We start from the raw sequence: 7594 nt of genomic DNA on the forward strand, positions 1-7594 counted from the left end.
AAAGGAACATAGACAATATACAGTAACAGTCACCTTGCAGGCAATACAATGGCACTAAATTCATATCTTTCAATAGTTACCCTGAATGTAAATGGGCTAAATGCCCCAATCAAAAGAAACAGGGCATCAGATTGGATAAAAAAACAAGACCCATCAATATGCTATCTGTAGGAGACACATTTTAGACCCAATGACACATCCAGATTGAAAGTGAGGGGTTGGAAAACCATTTACCATGCTAATGGACAACAAAAGAAGCTGGGGTGGCAATCCTCATATCAGACAAATTAGATTTTAAACCAAAGACTGTAATAAGAGATGAGGAAGGACACTATATCCTACTTAAAGGGTCTAACCAACAAGAAAATATAACAATTGTAAATATCTATGCCCCTTGAACATGGGAGTAGCCAATCATATAAGCCAATTAATAACAAAAGCAAAGAAACACAGCAACAACAATACAATAATAGTAGGGGACTTTAACATCCCCCTCACTGAAATGGACAGATCATCTAAGCAATAGATCAACAAGGAAATAAAGACTTTAAATGACACACTGGACCAAATGGACTTCACAGATATATTCAGAACATTCCATCCCAAAGCAACAGAATACACATTCTCCTCTAGTGCCCATGGAACATTCTCCAGAATAGATCACATCCTAGGTCACAAATCAGGTCTCAACCGGTACCAAAAGATTGGGATCATTTACTGTATATTTTCAGACCACAGTGCTTTGAAACTAGAACTCAACCACAGGAGGAAAGTCAGAAAGAACTCAAATACATGGAGGCTAAAGAGCATCCTACTAAAGAATGAATGGGTCAACCAGGAAATTAAAGAAGAATTAAAAAAATTCATGGAAACCAATGAAAATGAAAACACAACTGTTCAAAATCTTTCGGATGCAGCAAAGGCAGTCCTAAGAGGAAAGTATATAGCAATACAAGCCTTTCTCAAGAAACAAGAAAGGTCTCAAATACACAACCTAACCGTACACCTAAAAGAGCTGGAGAAAGAACAGCAAATAAAGTCTAAACCCAGCAGGAGAAGAGAAATAATAAAGATCAGAGCAGAAATCAATGAAATAGAAACTAAAAGAACAGTAGAACAGATCAATGAAACTAGGAGCTGGTTCTTTGAAAGAATTAACAAGATTGATAAACCCCTGGCCAGACTTCTCAAAAAGAAAAGAGAAATGACCCAAATAAATAAAATCATGAATGAAAGAGGAGAGATCACAACCAACACCAAAGAAATACAAACAATTATAAGAACATATTATGAGCAACTCTATGCCAGCAAATTAGATAATCTGGAAGAAATGGATGCATTCCTAGAGATGTATCAACTACCAAAACTGAACCAGGAAGAAATAGAAAACCTGAACAGACCTATAACCACTAAGGAAATTGAAGCAGTCATCAAAAATTTCCCAACAAACAAGAGCCCAGAGCGAGATGGCTTCCCAGGGGAATTCTACCAAACATTTCAAGAAGAATTAATACCTATTCTTCTGAAACTGTTCCAGAAAATAGAAATGGAAGGAAACCTTCCAAACTCATTTTATGAGGCCACCATTACCTTGATTCCCAAACCAGAAAAAGACCCCATCAAAAAGGAGAATTACAGACCAATATCCCTGATGAACAGGGATGCAAAAATTCTCACCAAAATACTAGCCGATAGGATCCAACAGTACATTAAAAGGATTATTCACCACAACCAAGAGGGATTTATTCCTGGACTGCAAGGTTGTTTCAACATCCGCAAATCAATCAATATCATACAACATATTAATAAAAGAAAGAACAAGAATCATATGATCCTCTCAATAGATGCAGAAAAAGCATTTGACAAAGTACAACATCCTTTCTTGATCAAAACTCTTCAGAGCATAGGGATAAAGGGTACATACCTCAATATCATAAAAGCCATCTTTGAAAAACCCACAGCAAATTTCTTTCTCAATGGGGAAAAACTGAGAGTTTTCCCCCTAAGGTCAGGAACACGGCAAGGATGTCCACTATCACCAGTGCTATTCAACATAGTATTAGAAGTCCTAGCCACAGCAATCAGACAACATAAAGAAATAAAAGGCATCCGAATCAGCAAAGAAGTCAAACTCTCACTCATTGCAGTTGATATGATACTTTATGTGGAAAACCCAAAAGACTCCACCCTAAAACTGCTAGAACTCATACAGGAATTCAGTAAATTGGCAGGATATAAAATCGATGCACAGAAATCAGTGGCATTCCTATACACCAACAACAAGACAGAAATTAAGGAGTCGATTCCATTTACAATTGCACCCAAAACCTAAGACACCTAGGAATAAATCTAACCAAAATGGCAAAGAATCTGTACTCAGAACAGTATAAAATACTCATGAAAGAAATTGAGGAAGACACAAAGAAATGGAAATTCGTTCCTCGCTCATGGAATGGAAGAACAAATATTGTGAATATGTAAATACTACTTAGAGCAATCTACACATTTAATGCAATCCCTATCAAAATACCATCCACTTTTTTCAAAGAAGTGGAACAAATTATCCTAAAATTTGTATGGAACCAGAAAAGACCCCGAATAGCCAGGGGAATGTTGAAGAAGAAAAGCAAAGCCGGTGGCATCACAATTCCCAATTTCAAGCTCTATTACAAAGCTGTAATCATCAAGATAGTATGGTACTGGCACAAAAACAGACACATAGATCAATGGAACAGAATTGAGAGCCCAGAAATGGACCCTCACCTCGAGCAATCTTTGTCAAAACAGGAAAGAATGTCCAATGGAAAAAAGACAGTCTCTTCAACAAATGGTGTTGGGAAAATTGAACAGCTACATGCAGAAGAATGAAACTGAACCATTTCCTTACACCACACACAAAAATAGAGGCCAAATGGTTGAAAGACCTCAATGTGAGATAGGAGTCCATCAAAATCCTAAAGGAGAACACAGGCAGCAACCTCTTCAACCTCAGCCGCAGCAACTTCTCCCTAGAAACATTGCCAAAGGCAAGGGAAACAAGGGCAAAAATGAACTATTGGGATCTCATCAAGATAAAAAGCTTTTGCACAGCAAAAGAAACAGTCAACTAAACCAAAAGACAACCTATAGAATGGGAGAAGATATTTGCAAATGACATATCAGATAAAGGGCTACTATCCAAAATCTATAAAGGACTTCTTAAAATCATCACCCAAAGAACAAATGATCCAATCAAGAAATGGGCAGAAGACACGAACAGACATTTTTCCAAAGAAGACATCCAAATGGCCAACAGACACGTGAAAAAGTGCTCAACATCCCTCAGTATCAGGGAAATCCAAATCAAAACCTCAATGAGATACCACCTCACACCAGTCAGAATGGCTAAAATTAACAAGTCAGGAAATGACAGGTGTTGGCGGGGATGCAGAGAAAGGGGAACCCTCCTACAGTCTTGGTGGGAGTGCAAGCTGGTGTAGCCACTCTGGAATACATTATGGAGGTTCCTCAAAAAGTTTAAAATAGAGCTACCATGCGACCCAGGAATGCACTACTGGGTATTTATCCCAGAGATACAAATGTAGGGACCAGAAGTGGTATGTGCACTCGGATATTTATAGCAGCAATGTCCACAATAGCCAAACTGTGGAAAGAGCCAAGATGTCCATCAACAGATGAATGGATAAAGAAGATGTGGTATATATGTACAATGGAATATCATGCAGCCATCAAAAAGAATGAAATCTTGCCATTTGCAAAGACATGGATGGAACTGGAGGGTATTTTGCTGAGCGAAATAAGTCAATCAGAGAAAGAGATGCATCATATGACCTCACTGATATGAGGAATTCTTAGTCTCAGGAAACAAACTGAGGGTTGCTGGAGTGGGGGGGGAGGGATGGGGTGGCTGGGTGATAGACATTGGGGAGGGTATGTGCTATGGTGAGCACTGTGAATTGTGCAAGACTGTTGAATCACAGATCTGTACCTCTGAAACAAATAATACATTATATGTTTAAAAAAAGAAGAAGAAGAAGATAGCAGGAGGGGAAGAATGAAGGGGGGGAAATCGGAGGGGGAGATGAACCATGAGAGACTATGGACTCTGAAAAACAAACTGAGGGTTCTAGAGGCGAGGGGGTGGGAGAATGGGTTAGCCTTGTGATGGGTATTAAAGAGGGCACATTCTGCATGGAGTACTGGGTGTTATAACGCAAACAATGAATCATGGAACACTACATCAAAAACTAATGATGTAATGTATGGTGATTAACATAACATAATAAAAAAAGAAAGATAAAAATATATATATACAATGGAATATTATTCGGCCATCGGAAAGGATGAATACCCACCATTTGCATTGACATGGATGGAATTGAAGGTATTATGCTAAGTGAAATAAGTCAATCAGAGAAAGACAATTATCATATGGTTTCACTCATATGTGGAACATAAGGAATAGTGTGGAGGATCACAGGGGAAGGAGGGAAAACTGAATGGGAAAATATCAGAGAGGGAGACAAACCATGAGAAACTCAGGACTCCAGGAACCGAACTGAGGGTTACAGAAGGGAGGGGGTTACGGGGAGGGGGTAACCAGGTGATCGGTATTAAGGAGGGCATGTGTGGTGATGAGCACTGAGTGTTATATTCAACTAATGAATCATTGAACACTATATCAAAATCTAATGATATAGTATATGTTGGCTAATTGAACATAATAAAAAAATAAATATGGAAAAAAATATACAAAAAACTGTTAAAATTCAACAATAAGAAAACCAACAACCTGATGAAACAATGGGCAAAATATCTGAATAGACACCTCACCAAAGAAAATATAGAGATGACAAGTATAAGAAAAGATACTCAAGGGACACTCGGGTGGCTCAGTCAGTTAAGCTCTTGATTTTGGCTCAGGTCATGATCTCAGGGTCCTGGGATTGTGCCCCGTGTGGGACTCAACGCTCAGTGGGGAGTCTTCTTGAGATTCTCTCTCTCTGCTCCTCTGCCCTTCCCCCTGCTCACAGGCTCGTGCTCTCTCTCTTTCTCTCAAATAAATAAATCTTAAAAAAAAAAGTGCTCAACATCCTATGTTATTAGGCAGTTGTAAATTAAAACAACAATGAACACCACTACATAACTATTAGAATGACCAAATCCAAAACACTGACAACACCAAATGCTGGTGAGGATGAGTAGCAACAGGAACTCTCATTCATTGCTGGTGAGAATGTGAAATGGTTCAGCCATTTTGGGAGACAATTTGGCAATTTCTTACAAACTATGCACACTCATTCCATTTGATCCAGCAATCATACTCCTTGGTGTTCACCCAAATGAGTTGAAAACTTAAGTCCATGCAGAAGCTTGCACACAGATGTTTATAACTGCTTTATTCATAATTTTTAATACTTGGAAATAAGCAAGATGTCCTTCAGTAGGTGAATGAATAAATAAACTGTGCTACATCTAGACAATAATAGATTATTCAGTGCTAAAAAGAAATGAGCTGTCAAACCATGGAAAGACATGGAGGAACTTTAAATGCACCTTACTAAGTCAAGGAAGCCAATCTGAAAAGGCTTCATACCGTATGATTTCAAATATAATGACATTCTGAGAAAGGAAAACTATGGAGACAGGAAAAAAATCAGTGGTTAGAAAGAGTTGGAGGGGGGGCAAGGATGAACAGGAAGAGCACAGAGGATTTCTAAGACAATGAAACTATTCTGTATGATGCTTTAATGGTGGATACATTTGTCAAAACCTATAGAATGTATAATATCAAGAGTGAATCCTAATGTAAACTGTGGATTTGGGATGATAATGATTTATCAATGTAGCTTCATCAAGTGTAATAAATGAACCATACTCTGGTGCAGGATGTTTATAGTGAGGAAGGCTGTATATATGTGGAGGCAGGAAGTATACAGGAACTCTGTATTTTCTGCAGAATTTTGCGGTGAACCTAAAACTGTTCTACAAAGTAAAGCCTATTTAAAGAAAAAGAAAGACACAGAGCCAGCTTGAAAGAGCTCCCAATGGCCAAAGTTGGCACATATTCAGCAAAATAAAAAATATAGTAATGGATTGTAGAGTGAAATAAATCTCCATGTGTCCATACAGATAAAAACAAGTGATTGAATAAATAAGTACATAGGGGAGAAGGGACAAATCTTCCTTGCAGAATTCCAATCAATAACTATAGAAGTTGTCAATGTAATTCAGCCAAATACCATCAGAACACACATGCAAACTGAACAATTTAGATTTTAATAGTCATTGAAATGAGATAGAGCACACATTACATGGGAATGATAAAGGGTTTCAGTAAGAGAGTGTTAGAAAGAAGTTATAGGATCTGAGCTTTAGTTAGTTCATTTTGCATTGGTTCCAAAGCCACCGAATTTGTTCAGGATTGGGTGTTGTTTAAAAAAAGGGGGGGGGGGCGCCTAGATGGCTCAGTTGGTTAAGTGACTGCCTTCGGCTCAGGTCATGATCCTGGAGTCCCAGGATCGAGTCCCGCATCGGGCTCCCTGCTCAGTGGGGAGTCTGTTTCTCCCTCTGACCCTACCCCCCTTCATGTGCTCTCTTTCTCTCATTCTTTCTCTCAAGTAAATAAATAAAATCTTAAAAAAAAAAAGCAACAGTCACTTGTAACAGCTGAGAGGGGGATGCTTGGTATTTTGAGAGTGGCAGAGCAACCTTGTTTTTGTCTTTACTCTTGCAAAACAGTGATCTTTTTTGTGTTACATCATAATGGTCACAAAATGACCTCATCTCCTTGTGTTCAGTGAGATTGTTTAGGTCCAGCAAGAAAACACCACTGTTTAGCTATGAGCACCAGGATAGTTTTACTCACAGCCAGGCTCTCTAAGTGTCGGGCCAGCTCCCAGACATCACAGGCTGCTTTATGCTTTCTCAGACTAACGAGGGAAATTAAAAATAACCATTAGAACACCAGAGTAATAACTGAATCAGACAAGATCCACAAATGAATGCTAAACTGGTGAATGATACTTTAAGGAGAAACAGTATGTTTTATAGCTTCAAAGTATCCCTCTGCAAATATTAATTAGTAACTGTCATGGTGCTGCATCTACTTTGACAGCCCTGGATTCAGGGCGGGGTAGGGGAGGATGGGTCTGTGGCCCATCTCAGCACACCCAGACCAGTTTTTCTCAGGTGTGGAGCAGGGTCTCAGGCATGGGATAGGAGTGAAGAGGTAGGGTTTCCTAGAAAGGAGCTGAGAGGCCTTATATTTTTAAAACATTTGTATTCTTTAAGAACTTAGGAACTTTTGGGGTGCCTGGGTGGCTCAGTTGTTAAGCGTCTGCCTTCAGCTCAGGTCATGATCCCTGGGTCCTGGGATCGAGTCCCGCATCCTGCTCAGCGGGGAGTCTGCTTCTCCCTCTCCCACTTCCCCTGCTTGTGTTCCTTCTCTCACTTTGTCTCTCTCTGTCATATAAATAAATAAATAAACTCTTTAAAAAGAAAAAAAGAACTTTAGAAATTTTTTTAAAACTCTAGAAATTGTCTTTTAATTGCTTATACTTGAATCACTATGAAAGTTATTTATTATAATATG

Source organism: Zalophus californianus, chromosome 13, assembly GCF_009762305.2.
Source record: "Zalophus californianus isolate mZalCal1 chromosome 13, mZalCal1.pri.v2, whole genome shotgun sequence".
In the NCBI taxonomy this organism is placed as follows: Eukaryota; Metazoa; Chordata; class Mammalia; order Carnivora; family Otariidae; genus Zalophus; species Zalophus californianus.